General features: G+C 47.2%; 1 protein-coding gene across 1 annotated transcript in view; it reads right to left on the bottom strand.

Annotated features, from left to right (window-relative positions):
* The window catches only part of LOC122540190 (dynein axonemal heavy chain 6-like), a 1,075,999-nt gene that overhangs the window by 678,674 nt on the left and 381,380 nt on the right, over window positions 1–15,945 (bottom strand). The gene's annotated exons all lie outside the window — the stretch shown is intronic.

The raw sequence follows: 15,945 nt of genomic DNA, 5'->3' as shown, positions 1-15,945 counted from the left end.
ACACATTGACTGGGAGCACGGTGATATACACATGAACTGGGAACACGGTGATATACACATGGACTGGGAACACAGTGATATACACATGGACTGGGAACACAGTGATATACACATTGACTGGGAGCACGGTGACACAGACATGGACTGGGAACACAGTGATATACACATTGACTGGGAGCACGGTGATATACACATGAACTGGGAACACGGTGATATACACATGGACTGGGAACACTGTGATATACACATGGACTGGGAACACGGCGATACACACATGGACTGGGAACACAGTGATATACACATGGACTGGGACCACGGTGATATACACATGGACTGGGAACACTGTGATATACACATGGAATGGGAACACAGTGACATACACATTGACTGGGAGCACGGTGACACAGACATGGACTGGGAACACGGTGATATACACATTGACTGGGAGCACGGCGATACACACATGGACTGGGAACACAGTGATATACACATGGACTGGGAGCACGGTGATATACACATAGACTGGGAACACTGTGATATACACATGGAATGGGAACACAGTGACATACACATTGACTGGGAGCACGGTGATACACACATGGACTGGGAACACAGTGATATACACATTGACTGGGAGCACAGTGACATACACATTGACTGGAAGCACAGTGATATACACATTGACTGGGATCACAGTGATATCCACATGGACTGGGAGCACAGTGATAAACACACGGACTGGGAACACAGTGATATACACATTGACTGGGAACGCGGCGATACACACATGGACTGGGAACACAGTGATATACACATGGAGTGGGAGCACGGTGATATACACATGGACTGGGAACACTGTGATATACACATGGAATGGGAACACAGTGATATACACATGGACTGGGAACACAGTGATATACACATGGACTGGGAACACAGTGATATACACATTGACTGGGAGCACGGTGACACAGACATGGACTGGGAACACTGTGATATACACATGGACTGGGAACACGGCGATACACACATGGACTGGGAACACAGTGATATACACATGGACTGGGAACACTGTGATATACACATGGAATGGGAACACAGTGACATACACATTGACTGGGAGCACGGTGACACAGACATGGACTGGGAACACGGTGATATACACATTGACTGGGAGCACGGCGATACACACATGGACTGGGAACACAGTGATATACACATGGACTGGGAGCACGGTGATATACACATGGACTGGGAACACTGTGATATACACATGGAATGGGAACACAGTGACATACACATTGACTGGGAGCACGGTGATACACACATGGACTGGGAACACAGTGATATACACATTGACTGGGAGCACAGTGACATACACATTGACTGGAAGCACAGTGATATACACATTGACTGGGATCACAGTGATATCCACATGGACTGGGAGCACAGTGATAAACACACGGACTGGGAACACAGTGATATACACATTGACTGGGAACGCAGTGATATGCACATTGACTGGGAGCACAGTGATATACACACTGACTGGGAACACAGAGCTACACTCATGGACTGGGAACACAGTGATATACACATTGACTGGGAACACAGTGATATACACACTGACTGGGAACACTGTGATACACGCATGGACTGGAAACACAGTGATATACACACTGACTGGGAACACAGAGATATACACATTGACTGGGAACACAGAGATATACACATTGACTGGGTGCACAGTGATATACACATGGACTGGAAACACAGTGATATACACACTGACTGAGAACACAGAGATATACACATTGACTGGGAACACAGAGATATACATATTGACTGGGAACACAGTGATATACACATGGACTGGGAACACAGAGCTACACTCATGGACTGGGAACACAGTGATATACACATTGACTGGGAACACAGTGATATACACACTGACTGGGAACACTGTGATACACGCATGGACTGGAAACACAGTGATATACACACTGACTGGGAACACAGTGATATACACATTGACTGGGAACACAGTGATATACACACTGACTGGGAACACTGTGATACACACATGGACTGGAAACACAGTGATATAAACACTGACTGGGAACACAGAGATATACACATTGACTGGGAACACAGAGATATACACACTGACTGGGAACACAGAGATATACACATTGACTGGGAACACAGAGATATACACATTGACTGGGAACACAGAGATATACACATTGACTGGGAACACAGAGATATACACATTGACTGGGAACACAGTGATATACACATTGACTGGGAGCACAGTGATATACACATTGACTAGGAAAACTGTGATATACACATTGACTGGGAACACAGTGATATACACACTGACTGGGAAAACAGAGATAAACACATTGACTGCGAACACAGTGATATACACATTGACTGGGAACACAGAGATAAACACACTGACTGGGAACACAGAGATATACACATTGACTGGGAACACAGTGATATACACATTGATTGGGAGCACAGTGATATACACATTGACTAGGAACACTGTGATATACACATTGACTGGGAACACAGTGATATACACATGGATGGGAGCACAGTGATATACACACATTGATGGGGAACACAGTGATATACACACTGACTGGGAGCACAGTGATATACACATGGACTGGGAGCACAGTGATATACACATGGACTAGTAACAGTGATAATGTATTAGATTAGATTAGATTAGATTAGATTAGATTAGATTAGATTAGATTAGATTAGATTAGATTAGTTACAGTGTGGAAACAGGCACTTCGGCCCAACAAGTCCACACAAACCCGCCGAAGGGCAAACCACCCATACCTCTACATTTACTCCTTACCTAACACTACGGACAATTTAGCATGGCCAATTCACCTGACCTGCACATCTTTGGACTGTGGGAGGAAACCGGAGCACCCGGAGGAAACCCACGCAGACACAGGGAGAATGTGCAAACTCCATGCAGTCGCCTGAAGTGGGACTTGAACCCGGGTCTCTGGCGCTGTGAGGCAGCAGTGCTAACCACTGTGCCACCATGCCGCCCACCACATGCCCGAAACGTCGATCACTGGGAACACAGTGATATACACATTGACTGGGATCACAGTGATATACACATGGACTGGGAGCACAGTGATAAACACATTGACTGGGAACGCAGTGATATGCACATTGACTGGGAACACAGTGATATACACATTGACTGGGAACACAGTGTTATACACATTGACTGGGAACACAGTGTTATACACATTGACTGGGAACACAGTGATATGCACATTGACTGGGAACACAGTGATATACACATGGACTGGGAGCACAATGATAAACACATTGACTGGGAACGCAGTGATATGCACATTGACTGGGAACACAGTGATATACACATGGGCTGGGAACACAGTGATATACACATGGACAGGGAACACAGTGATATACACATGGACTGGGAACACAGTGATAAACACATGGACTGGGAACACAATGATATACAAATTGACTGGGAACACAGTGATATACACATTGACTGGGAACGCAGTGATATGCACATTGACTGGGAGCACAGTGATATACACACTGACTGGGAACACAGAGCTACACTCATGGACTGGGAACACAGTGTTATACACATTGACTGGGAACACAGTGATATGCACATTGACTGGGAACACAGTGATATACACATGGACTGGGAAGACAGTGATATACACACTGACTGGGAACACAGAGCTACACTCATGGACTGGGAACACAGTGATATACACATTGACTGGGATCACAGTGATATACACATGGACTGGGAGCACAGTGATAAACACATTGACTGGGAACGCAGTGACATGCACATTGACTGGGAACACAGTGATATACACATTGACTGGGAACACAGTGATATACACACTGACTGGGAACACAGAGCTACACTCATGGACTGGGAACACAGTGTTATACACATTGACTGGGAACACAGTGATATGCACATTGACTGGGAACACAGTGATATACACATGGACTGGGAACACAGTGATATACACATGGACTGGGAGCACAGTGATAAACACATTGACTGGGAACGCAGTGATATGCACATTGACTGGGAACACAGTGATATACACATTGACTGGGAACACAGTGATATACACATGGACTGGGAACACAATGATATACAAATTGACTGGGAACGCAGTGATATGAACATTGACTGGGAGCACAGTGATAAACACATTGACTGGGAACACAGTGATATACACACTGACTGGGAACACAGAGCTACACTCATGGACTGGGAACACAGTGTTATACACATTGACTGGGAACACAGTGATATGCACATTGACTGGGAACACAGTGATATACACATTGACTGGGAACGCAGTGATATGCACATTGACTGGGAACACAGTGATATACACACTGACTGGGAACACAGAGATATACACATTGACTGGGAACACAGTGATATACACACTGACTGGGAACACAGAGCTACACTCATGGACTGGGAACACAGTGATATACACATTGACTGGGAGCACAGTGATATACACATGGACTGAGAACACAGTGATATACACATCGATTGGGAGCACAGTGATATACACATTGACTAGGAACACAGTGATAAACACATTGACTGGGAACACAGTGATATACACACTGACTGGGAACACAGAGCTACACTCATGGACTGGGAACACAGTGTTATACACATTGACTGGGAACACAGTGATATGCACATTGACTGGGAACACAGTGATATACACATTGACTGGGAACACAGTGATATACACACTGACTGGGAACACAGAGCTACACTCATGGACTGGGAACACAGTGATATACACATTGACTGGGAGCACAGTGATATACACATGGACTGAGAACACAGTGATATACACATCGATTGGGAGCACAGTGATATACACATTGACTAGGAACACAGTGACATACACATTGACAGGGAATACAGTGATATACACATTGACTAGAACACTGTGATATACACATTGACTGGGAACACTGTGATATACACATGGACTGGGAAGACAGTGATATACACATTGACTGGGAGCACAGTGATAAACAAGGTAAAAACAATGACTGCAGATGCTGGTAACCAGATTGTGGATTAGAGTGATGCTGGAAAAGCACAACAGTTCAGGCAGCATCCGAGGGGCAGGAAAATCAACATTTCTGGCAAAAGCCCCTCAACAGGAATAGAGGCAGAGTGCCTGCAGGGTGGAGAGATAAAGGAGAGGAGGGTGGGGTTGGGGAGAAAGTAGCATAGAGTACAATAGGCGAATGGGGGTGGGGATGGAGGTGATAGGTTACAGAGGAGGGTGGGGGAGGGTAGCAAAGAGTGCAATAGGTGTAGGGTGTAGGTCTGCTCGCTGAGCTGTAGGTTTGATATCCAGGCGTTTCATTACCTGGCTAGGTAACATCATCAGTGGCGACCTCCAAGTGAAGCGAAGCTGTTGTCTCCTGCTTTCTATTTATATTTTTGTCCTGGATGGGGTTCCTGGGGTTTGTGGTGATGTCATTTCCTGTTCGTTTTCTGAGGGATTGATAGATGGCATCTAGATCTATGTGTTTATTTATGGCGTTGTGGTGGGTTTGTGTGCTACTAGGATTCCGAGAGGTCTTAGTAGTCTGGCTGTCATTTTTGAGACTTCTTTGATGTATGGTAAGGTGGTTAGGGTTTCTGGCTGTGTTTGGTCTGCTTGTTGTGGTTTGTTCCTGAGGAATCTGTGGACTGTATTTTTTGAGTATCCGTTCTTCTTGAATACGTTGTATAGACGGTTCTCCTGTGTTTTCCGAAGTTCGTCTGTGCTGCAGTGTGTGGTGGCTCATTGGAATAGTGTTCTGATACAGCTTTGTTTGTGTGTGTTGGGATGGTTGCTGGTGTAGTTATGTATTTGGTCAGTGTTCGTCGGTTTTCTGTATACGCAGGTTTGTAGTTCTCCGTTGTCCTTTCTTTCGACTGTGACGTCCAGGAATGCGAGTTTGTTGTCGGTTTCTTCCCCCTCGGTGAACTTTATGCCTGTGAGGGTGTTGTTGATGATGTTAAATGTCTCTTCTATCTTGTTTCGTTATGTGATGACATACATCAAAGAAGTCTCAAAAATGACAGCCAGACTACTAAGACACCTTGGAATCCTAGTAGCACACAAACCCACCAACACTCTCAAACAAAAACTAACAAACTTAAAAGACCCAGTACAACCCACGGACAAAACCAATGTCATCTACAAAATTCCATGCAAGGACTGCCACAAACACTACGTAGGACAAACAGGAAGAAAGTTAGCCACCAGGATACACGAACACCAGCTAGCCACAAGAACACACGACTCTCTCTCCCTCGTAGCCCTACACACGGATGAAAAAAAACACCATTTCGACTGGGACAACACATCTATCCTGGGACAGGCTAAGCAAAGACATGCCAGAGAATTCCTAGAGGCCTGGCACTCCAACCACAACGCCATAAATAAACACATAGATCTAGATACCATCTATCAATCCCTCAGAAAACGAACAGGAAATGACATCCCCACAAACCCCAGGAACCCCATCCAGGAGAAAGATATAAATCGAAAGCAGGAGACAACAGCTTCGCTTCACTTGGAGGTCGCCACTGATGATGTTACCTAGCCAGGTAATAAAACGTCTGGATATCAAACCTACAGCTCAGTGAGCAAATCTACACCCTAAACCTCAACCTGAGCTACAAACCTTCACAAACCTTGCAAAAAGTACAATAGGTGGATGGGGGTAGGATGAAGGTGATAGGTCAGAGAGGAGGGTGGAGTGGATAGGTGGCATGGAAGATAGGCAGGTAGACAAGTCATGGGGACAGTGCCGACCTGGAAGGTTGGAGCTGGGATGAGGTAGGGGAAGGGAAAATGAGGAAACTGGTGAAGTCCACATTGATGCCCTGGCGTTGAAGTGTTCCGAGGCGGAAGATGAGGCGTTCTTCCTCCAGGCTTCGGGTGGTGAGGGACCTCCATGTCCTCGGCAGAGTGGGAGGGGGAGTTGAAATGATGGGCCACGGGGCGGTGTGGTTGATTGGTGAGGGTGTCCCAGAGATGTTCCCTAAAGCGCTCTGCTAGGAGGCGTCCAATCTCTCCAATGTAGAGGAGATCGCATTGGGAGCAACGGATACAATAAATGATATTGGTGGATGTTCAGGTAAAACTTTGATGGATGTGTAAGACTCCTTTAGGGCCTTGGATAGAGGTGAGGGAGGAGGTGTGGGCGCAGGTTTTGCAATTCCTGCGGTGGCAGGGGAGAGTGCCAGGATGGGAGGGTGGGTCGTAGGGTGGCGTGGACCTGACCAGGTAGTCACGGAGGGAATGGTCTTTGCGGAAGGCGGAAAGGGGTGGGGAGGGAAATATATCCCTGGTGGTGGGGTCTTTTTGGAGGTGGCGGAAATGTCAGTGGATGATTTGGTTTATGCGAAGGTTGGTAGGGTGGAAGGTGAGCACCAGGGGCGTTCTGTCCTTGTTACGGTTGGAGGGGTGGGGTTGAGGGCAGAAGTGCGGGATGTGGATGAGATGCATTGGAGGCATCTTTAACCACGAGGGAAGGGAAATTGCGGTCTCTAAAGAAGGAGGCCATCTGGTGTGTTCTGTGGTGGAACTGGTCCTCCCAGGCGGAGGAATTGGGAATACAGGATGGGAATAGGGTGGGAAGAGGTGTAATCCAGGTAGCTGTGGAAGTCGGTGGATTTGTAAAAAATGTCAAGTCGGTCATCATTAATGAAGATGGAGAGGCCCAGGAAGGGGAGGGAGGTGACAGAGATGGTCCAGGTAAATTTAAGGTCAGGGTGGAATTAGATTAGATTAGATTACTTACAATGTGGAAATAGGCCCTTCGGCCCAACAAGTCCACACCGACCCGCTGAAGCGTATACCACCCAGACCCATACTCCTACATTTACCCCTTCACCTAACACTACGGGCAATTTAGCATGGCCAATTCACCTAACCTGCACATCTTTGGATTGTGGGAGGAAACCGGAGCACCCGAAGGAAACCCACGCAGACACGGGGAGAATGTGCAAACTCCACACAGAGAGTTGCCTGAGGCGGGAGTTGAACCCGGGTCTCTGGCACTGTGAGGCACTGTGCCACCGTGCCGCCCACACCGTGTGTTGGTGAAGGTGATGAATTGCTCAAACTCCTCGCGGGAGCACTAGGTGACGCCAATGCAGTCATCAATGTAGCGGAGGAAGAGGTGGGGAGTGGTGCCGGTGTAATTACGGAAGATCAACTGCTCTACGTAGCCGACAAAGAGACAGGCATAGCTGGGACCCATACCTGTACCCATGGCTACCCCTTTGGTCTGGAGGAAGTGGGAGGATTCGAAGGAGAAATTGTTAAGGGTGAGGACCAGTTCAGCCAAATGAATGAGAGTGTCGGTGGAGGGGTACTGTTGGGGACGTCGGGAGAGGAAGAAATGGAGGGCTTGGAGGCCCTGGTCATGGCGGATGGAGGTGTAGAGGGATTGGATATCCATGGTGAAGATGAGATGTTGGAGGCCGGGGAAACGGAAGTCTTGGAGGAGGTGGAGGGCATGGGTGGTGTCTCGAACGTATGTGGGGAGTTCCTGGACTAGGGGGGATAGGACAGTTTCGAGGTAGGTAGAGATGAGTTCAGTGGGGCAGGAGCATGTTGAGACAATGGGTCGGCCAGGGTGGTCAGGCTTGTGGATCTTGGGAAGGAGGTAGAACCGGGCAGTGCGGGGTTCCCGGACTATGAGGTTGGAAGTTGTGGGTGGGAGATCTCCTGAGGTGATGAGGTTCTGTATGGTCAGGGAGATGATGGTTTGGTGATGGGGGGTGGGGTCATGGTCAAGGGGGCAGTAGGAAGAGGTGTCCTCGAGTTGGCGTCTGGCTTCAGCGGTGTAGAGGTCAGTGCGCCAGACCACCACTGCGCCCCCTTTATCTGCTGGCTTGATGGGGAGGTTGGGATTGGAGCAGAGTGATTGGAGGGCTGCGCGTTGTGAGGGTGAGAGGTTGGAGTGGGGGAGGGGGTAGACAGGTTGAGGCGGTTAATGTCCCGGCGGCAGTTGGAAATGAAGAGGTTGAGGGCGGGTAATAGGCCAGCGCGGGGTATCCAGGTGGATGCAGTGTGTTGGAGGTGGGCGAAGGGGTCCTCGGAAGGTGGGCGGGAGTCCTGATTGTGAAAGTAAACTCGGAGACGGAAACGGCGGAAGAAGTGTTCGATGTCACGGCGTGTATTAAATTAATTGATGCGTGGATGGAGGGGGATGAAGGTGAGTCCTTTGCTGAGGACTGATCGTTCGTCCTCAGTGAGGGGGAGGTCTGGGGGGGAGATGGTGAAAACTCAGCAGGGCTGGGAGCTGGGATTTGGTGTAGGTGTGGAGCTGTGAGTGGGGGCAGAGCCTGTAACTAGAGTGCTGGGAGTGGGTGTGGTGGTGGTGGGGGAATGTGGGTGGAGTCATGAGCAGGTGTGGTGTTCCCCTCAGGGTTCTGGGGGCCAGGAATGGTGACAGTGGGATCTGTGGGGGGGGGGGGGGGCAGGTGCATGTCAGCAGAATACAGGTGAGTGGCGTTGGTGGGGATAGAAGTGGTGGCAAACATGGCAGTAGGAGTGGCAGAAGTCACTAAGCGTGTGACATCAGTGATGATGTGAGGGGCGGAAGTGATGTCACGTGTGGTGCATGAGGAATTGTGAGGGGCGGAAGTGGCCATTGAAGCGGCCATGATGGGAGCGGAAGTGATGTCATCGATCACCGTGGGGATGGTAGCTGCACCAGCCGCATGGCTAATGGTGTCCGAACAGTTCCAGAGGCCGGGGAAATCTTCTGGAATGTTTGAGGAGCGCTGGTTACGGGGGTGGGTAGATAAAAGTTTGTTGTACTTACAGTTTTTGATGTTTCAGATGGAGTTGAAATACTGTTTGTTGAGAGTATGAATTCCCCTGAGGATGTAGGACAGAGTAGGTCCTTTGCAATTCTGAGAGAGTGTGGCCCTCAGCTGAGGCAGGGCTGACTGTAGAGAGGTTAGGTGCCGGCGCATTGCTGCAAGCGTGGAGCGGAGGATCTTGAAAGAGAACTGTTGCTGGTGTTTTTGAATCTGTAGTCTGTACTGTTTGTCCTGTTCGGGTCCGAACTCTGCTGGTTTAAAGGTGGTCTGGAGTCCGTGTGGGATGAGTTGGTTACAGAGGCAGGCAAATGTGGCTGTGATAGCGAGTTTGTTTCAGGACATGGTTGAAGAGTTTCAGGACAGTGAAAATGACCTGGGAGTTGCAGTGGGAGAGGGACTCCCTGAGATTCTTGGAGAGAGAGGGGGAAAACTTCTTCAAGGCAGGCATCCTTGCAAGAGGGTTCGCAGTAGCGTTAAAATCAACTAGGTAAAAACAATGACTGCAGAGGCTGGAAACCAGATTTTGGATTAGAATGGTGCTGGAAAAGCACAGCAGTTCTGGCAGAATCCGAGGAGCAAGAAAATCGACGTTTCGGGCAAAAGCCCTTCATCAGGAATAGAGGCAGAGTGCCTGCAGGGTGGAGAGACAAATGAAAGGAGGGTGTGGGTGGGGAGAAAGTAGCATGGAGTACAATAGGTGAGTGTGTGTGGGGATGGAGGTGATAGGTCAGAGAGGAGGGTGGAGTGGATAGATGGAAAGGGAGATCGACAGGTAGCACAGTGATATACACATTGATGGGGAACACAGTGACATAGGAGGGCTGTTGTCTGCTGCAAAGGGACTTAGATATGATGCAGAGCTGGGCTGAGGAGTGGCAGATGGAGTTCAACCCTGTCAAGTGTGAGGTTGTCCATTTTGGAAGGACAAATAAGAATGCGGAATATAGGGTTAACGGTAGGGTTCTTAGTGAGGTGGAGGAGCAGAGGGATCTTGGGGTCTATGTTCATAGCTCTTTGAAAGTTGCCACTCAGGTGGATAGAGCTTGTAAGAAGGCCTATGGTGTATTAGCATTCATTAGCAGAGGGACTGAATTCAAGACTCGTGAGGTGATGTTGCAGCTGTACAGGATCTTGGTAAGGTCACATTTGGAGTACTGTGTGCAGTTCTGGTCGCCTCATTTTAGGAAAGATGTGGAAGTTTTGGAGAGGGTGCAGAGGAGATTTACCAGGATGTTGCCTGGAATGGAGAATTGGTCGTACGAGGATAGGTTGAGAGTGCTAGATCTTTTCTCATTGGAACGGCGAAGGATGAGGGGTGACTTGATAGAGGTTTATAAGATGATCAGGGGAATAGATAGAGAAGAGAGTCAGAGACTTTTTCCCCGGGTACAACAGAGTGTTACAGGGAGACATAAATTTAAGGTGAAGGGTGGAAGGTATAGGGGGGATGTCAGGGGTAGGTTCTTTACCCAGAGAGTGGTGGGGGCATGGAATGCGCTGCCTGTGGGAGTGGCAGAGTCAGAATCATTGGTGACCTTTAAGCGGCAATTGGATAGGTACATGGATAGGTGCTTATGCTAGGACAAATGTTCTGCATAACATCGTGGGCCGAAGGGCCTGTTCTGTGCTGTATTGTTCTATGTTCGATGTTCTATGTTCTATACACATGGACTGGAAACACAGTGATATACACATTGACTGGGAAATTTGTGATATACACATTGACTGGGTAGACTGTGATATACACATGGACTGGGAACACTGTGATATACACGTTGACTGGGAAGACTGTGATATCCACATGGACTGGAAACACAGTGATATACACATTGACTGGGAAGACTGTGATATACATATGGACTGGGAGCACAGTGACAGACACATGAACTGGGAACACAGTGATATACACGTGGACTGGGAGCACAGTGATATACACGTAGACTGGCAACAGAGTGACATACACGTGAACTGCGAACATGGTGATATACACATTGATGGGGAACACAGTGATATATATATTTACTGGGAACACAGTGATATACACACTGACTGGGTGCACAGTGATATACATATGGACTGGGAACAAGGTGATGTACACAAGGACTGGGAACACAGTGATATACACATTGACTGGGAGCGTAGTGATATAGACATTGACTGGGAACACTATTATACACATTTCCTGGGAACACTGATATACACAAGGACTGGGAGCACAGTGACATACACACTGACTGAAAACACAGTGATATACACACTACTGGGAACATTGTGATATACACACTGGGAGCACAGTGACATACACATTGACTGGGAACACAGTGATATACACACTACTGGGAACACTGTGATATATACACTGGGAACACTGATATACACATTGACCGGGAACACAGTGATGTACACATTGACAGGGAGCACAGTGATATACACATTGACTGGGAACACTGTGATATACACATTGACTGGGAGCACAGTGGTATATACGTGGACTGGCAACACAGTGACATACACATGAACTGCGAACATGGTGATATACACATTGATGGGGAACACAGTGATATGCACATTGACTGTGAGGACAGTGATATACACACTGGACTGGGAACACGGTGATATACACATTGACTGGGAAAACAGTGATATACACATTGACTGGGAACACTGTGATATACACATTGACTGGGAAAACAGTGATATGCACATTGACTGTGAGGACAGTGATATACACACTGACTGGGAACACAGTGATATACACATTGACTGGGAACACTGTGATATACACATTGACTGGGAGTGTAGTGATATACACACTGACTGGGAACACTGTGATATACACATTGACTGGGAGCACAGTGACATACACATTGACTGGGAGCACAGTGATATACACACTGACTGGGAACACTGTGATATACACATTGACTGGGAGCACAGTGACATACACATTGACTGGGAGCACAGTGATATACACACTGACTGGGAACACTGTGATATACACATTGACTGGGAACACAGTGATATACACATTGACTGGGAGTGTAGTGATATACACATGGACTGGGAACACTGTATTATACACATTTACTGGGAACACTGATATACACATGGACTGGGAGCACAGTGACATACACACTGACTGGAAACACAGTGATATACACATGGACTGGGAACACTGTATTATACACATTTACTGGGAACATGGATATACACATGGACTGGGAGCACAGTGACATACACACTGACTGAAAACACAGTGATATACACACTACTGGGAACACTGTAATATATACACTGGGAACACTGTGATATACACATTGACCGGGAACACAGTGACATACACATTGACTGGGAGCACAGTGATATACACACTGACTGGGAACACTGTGATACACATTGACTGGGAACACAGTGACATACACATTGACTGGGAGCACAGTGACATACACATTGACTGGGAGCACAGTGATATACACATGGACTGGGAGCACAGTGTTATATACACTGGCTGGGAACACTGTGATATACACATTGACTGGGAACACAGTGATATACACACTGACTGGGAACACAGTGATATACACATGGACTGGGAGCACAGTGTTATATACACTGGCTGGGAACACTGTGATATACACATTGACTGGGAACACAGTGATATACACACTGACTGGGAACACTGTAATATACAAACTGACTGGGAACACTGTGATATACACATTGACTGGGTGCACAGTGAAGTACACATTGCCTGGAAACGCAGTAAATACGTACAGATATTTGGGTCATATTGGTACACAGAAGTTTCTACTTTTATTTTTCATTCCCAGAATCTGCAGTGTTTTGCTTTTATTCGATTAGTATGAATTCCTATCAGGGATGGTCAATGCTGGACCAATTGTGGGTCGTAACCAGAGGTGGTAGTGGGTGAGTATTCTGGAAAGACAGGGCAGGGTTTTGGATTAGTGGAAGGCTGATTTTATGAAGATAAGGGAAGATCGGGTCATGATTGACTAATTGAGAATAATTCTACAGTAAAACAGTGGAGGTGGGGATTATTCAAAGTGGAACTGGGGAAAATAAGGGCTCAACTTGTTCCCTTTAGAGTGAAATGTAGGAACTACATTCCCAGAGAAGATGGATATCTTGGAGTATTCAGGACTGAAGGAAAATGCAAAGGGAGATATCTAACAGGCACATAGGGAGTAAATCAGCAGCGATGGTGTATAATAATCATGTAACTGAACACAGAGTGTATGCTGGGATGGGGGATTTCAATGGGCTATCACCAACAGTGGCTTGCCAGTAGCACTCCTGATCAAGCTGGTCGGGTCCTAAAGGACATTGCTGCTAGGCTGGGCTTGTAGCAGATGATGAGGAACCAAGTGAAGGGGAAAATTGGCTTGACCTCATGTAACGTATCAATCCATGGCAGTCTCGGTAGGAATGGCCACACATAGTCCTTGTGATGGAGACAAAGTCCTGTCCTTACATTAAGAATACCCTCCATTTGATGGCACTAACACCACCCGGACAGGGATGGATTTTGAACAGATCTAGAAACCCAAAGCTGGACATCCATGAGGCACTGTGGCCACCAACAACAGCAGAACTGTACTCCAGCACAATCTGTAACCTCATGGCCCAGCCATGTGCCCCACTCAACCATTACCATCCAACCAGGGGATCAACCCTGGTTCAATGGAGAGTGCAGGAGGGCATGCCAGGAGCAGCACCAGGCAGACCTGAAAATGTGGTTTCAACCTGGCGAAGCTACCAAACAGGATGACATGCATGCCAAACAGCATCAACAGCAAATGATTGACAGAGCTAAGCGATCCCAAAACCAACAGATCAGATCTAAGCTCTGCAGTCCTGCTGCATCCAGTTGGGAATGATGGTGGATAATTAAACAGCTCACTGAAGGAGGAAACTCCACGAATATCCCCATCCTCAATGATGGAGGAGCATAGCACATCAGCACAAAAGATAAAGCTGAAGCTTTAACCTCAATCTTCAGCTAGAAGTGCAGAGTGGATGATCCATCTCCGCCTTCTCCAGTGATCCCCAGTTATCACCAATGCCAATCTTCAGCTCCAAATCAATTCACTCCACGTGATAAAAAGAAACAGGTAAAGACACTAGATACTGAAAAGGCTATGGGCCCTGACAACATTCTGGCAATAGTATTGAAGACTTGTGCTCCAGAATGTGCTGCTCCCCTAGCCATGCTGTCCCAGTACAGTTACACACTGGAATCAAACTGACAATTGATAACCACAATCTGACACATATTGCTGTCGGAAATGTTCCTGAACACAATCCAGGAATTTTGCTGCCCTTTATATTCCCAGTATACAAGTTGCTATACAGGTAATTAAAATACTCTTTTCTCACCACGCTATGCTGTTTGCACCTCTCTCGAATTTCCTTGTAGATTTGTTCTTCTAAAATCTTCACACAACGGGCTGCTCTATAGATGAGACCAAGCAATATAACTGCACCCTTCTTACTGCTGACCTCTAGCCAAATCGATTCTGAAACATTCCTTTCCTTAACTAAAAACACCAGTCCTCCTGCTCTTTACCCTGTTGATCCTTTCTGAACACCTTGTACCCAGGAATATTTAACTCCGACCTCTCATTCCTTAAACCTGTTCTCTGTTATGGCCATGACATGATAGTCCCACACAGAAGTAGGATGTGTAACTCCCCAGTCTCATTCAGGCAGAGTAACTCTGAATCAAACTTCCTGACCTTCCCTGTACTCCAACTCCACCTATTAACTTATTCCTTTTAGTTTAGTCCTGCCCACCTCACCCAGCATCTTGTACACCCTGGTTTCACTTTCTGTCCTGTTTCCCACATTAGCTGAGGTAGTTCTGATCTTCCCAATAAGCACCATCAGATCATCCCTCCTGCACCATCTTTCCAGTATTCATCTGTACTCATCTGCTTGTGGGATCATGAATAATCTGGAGATTACTATTTTAAACATCCTGCTGGTTA

The sequence above is a fragment of the Chiloscyllium plagiosum genome, unplaced genomic scaffold (assembly GCF_037043375.1).
Source record: "Chiloscyllium plagiosum isolate Xiang-an unplaced genomic scaffold, Cpla_swu_hap1 HiC_scaffold_3, whole genome shotgun sequence".
Lineage (NCBI taxonomy): Eukaryota > Metazoa > Chordata > Chondrichthyes > Orectolobiformes > Hemiscylliidae > Chiloscyllium > Chiloscyllium plagiosum.
This window is presented reverse-complemented; position numbering and strand designations above follow the sequence as displayed.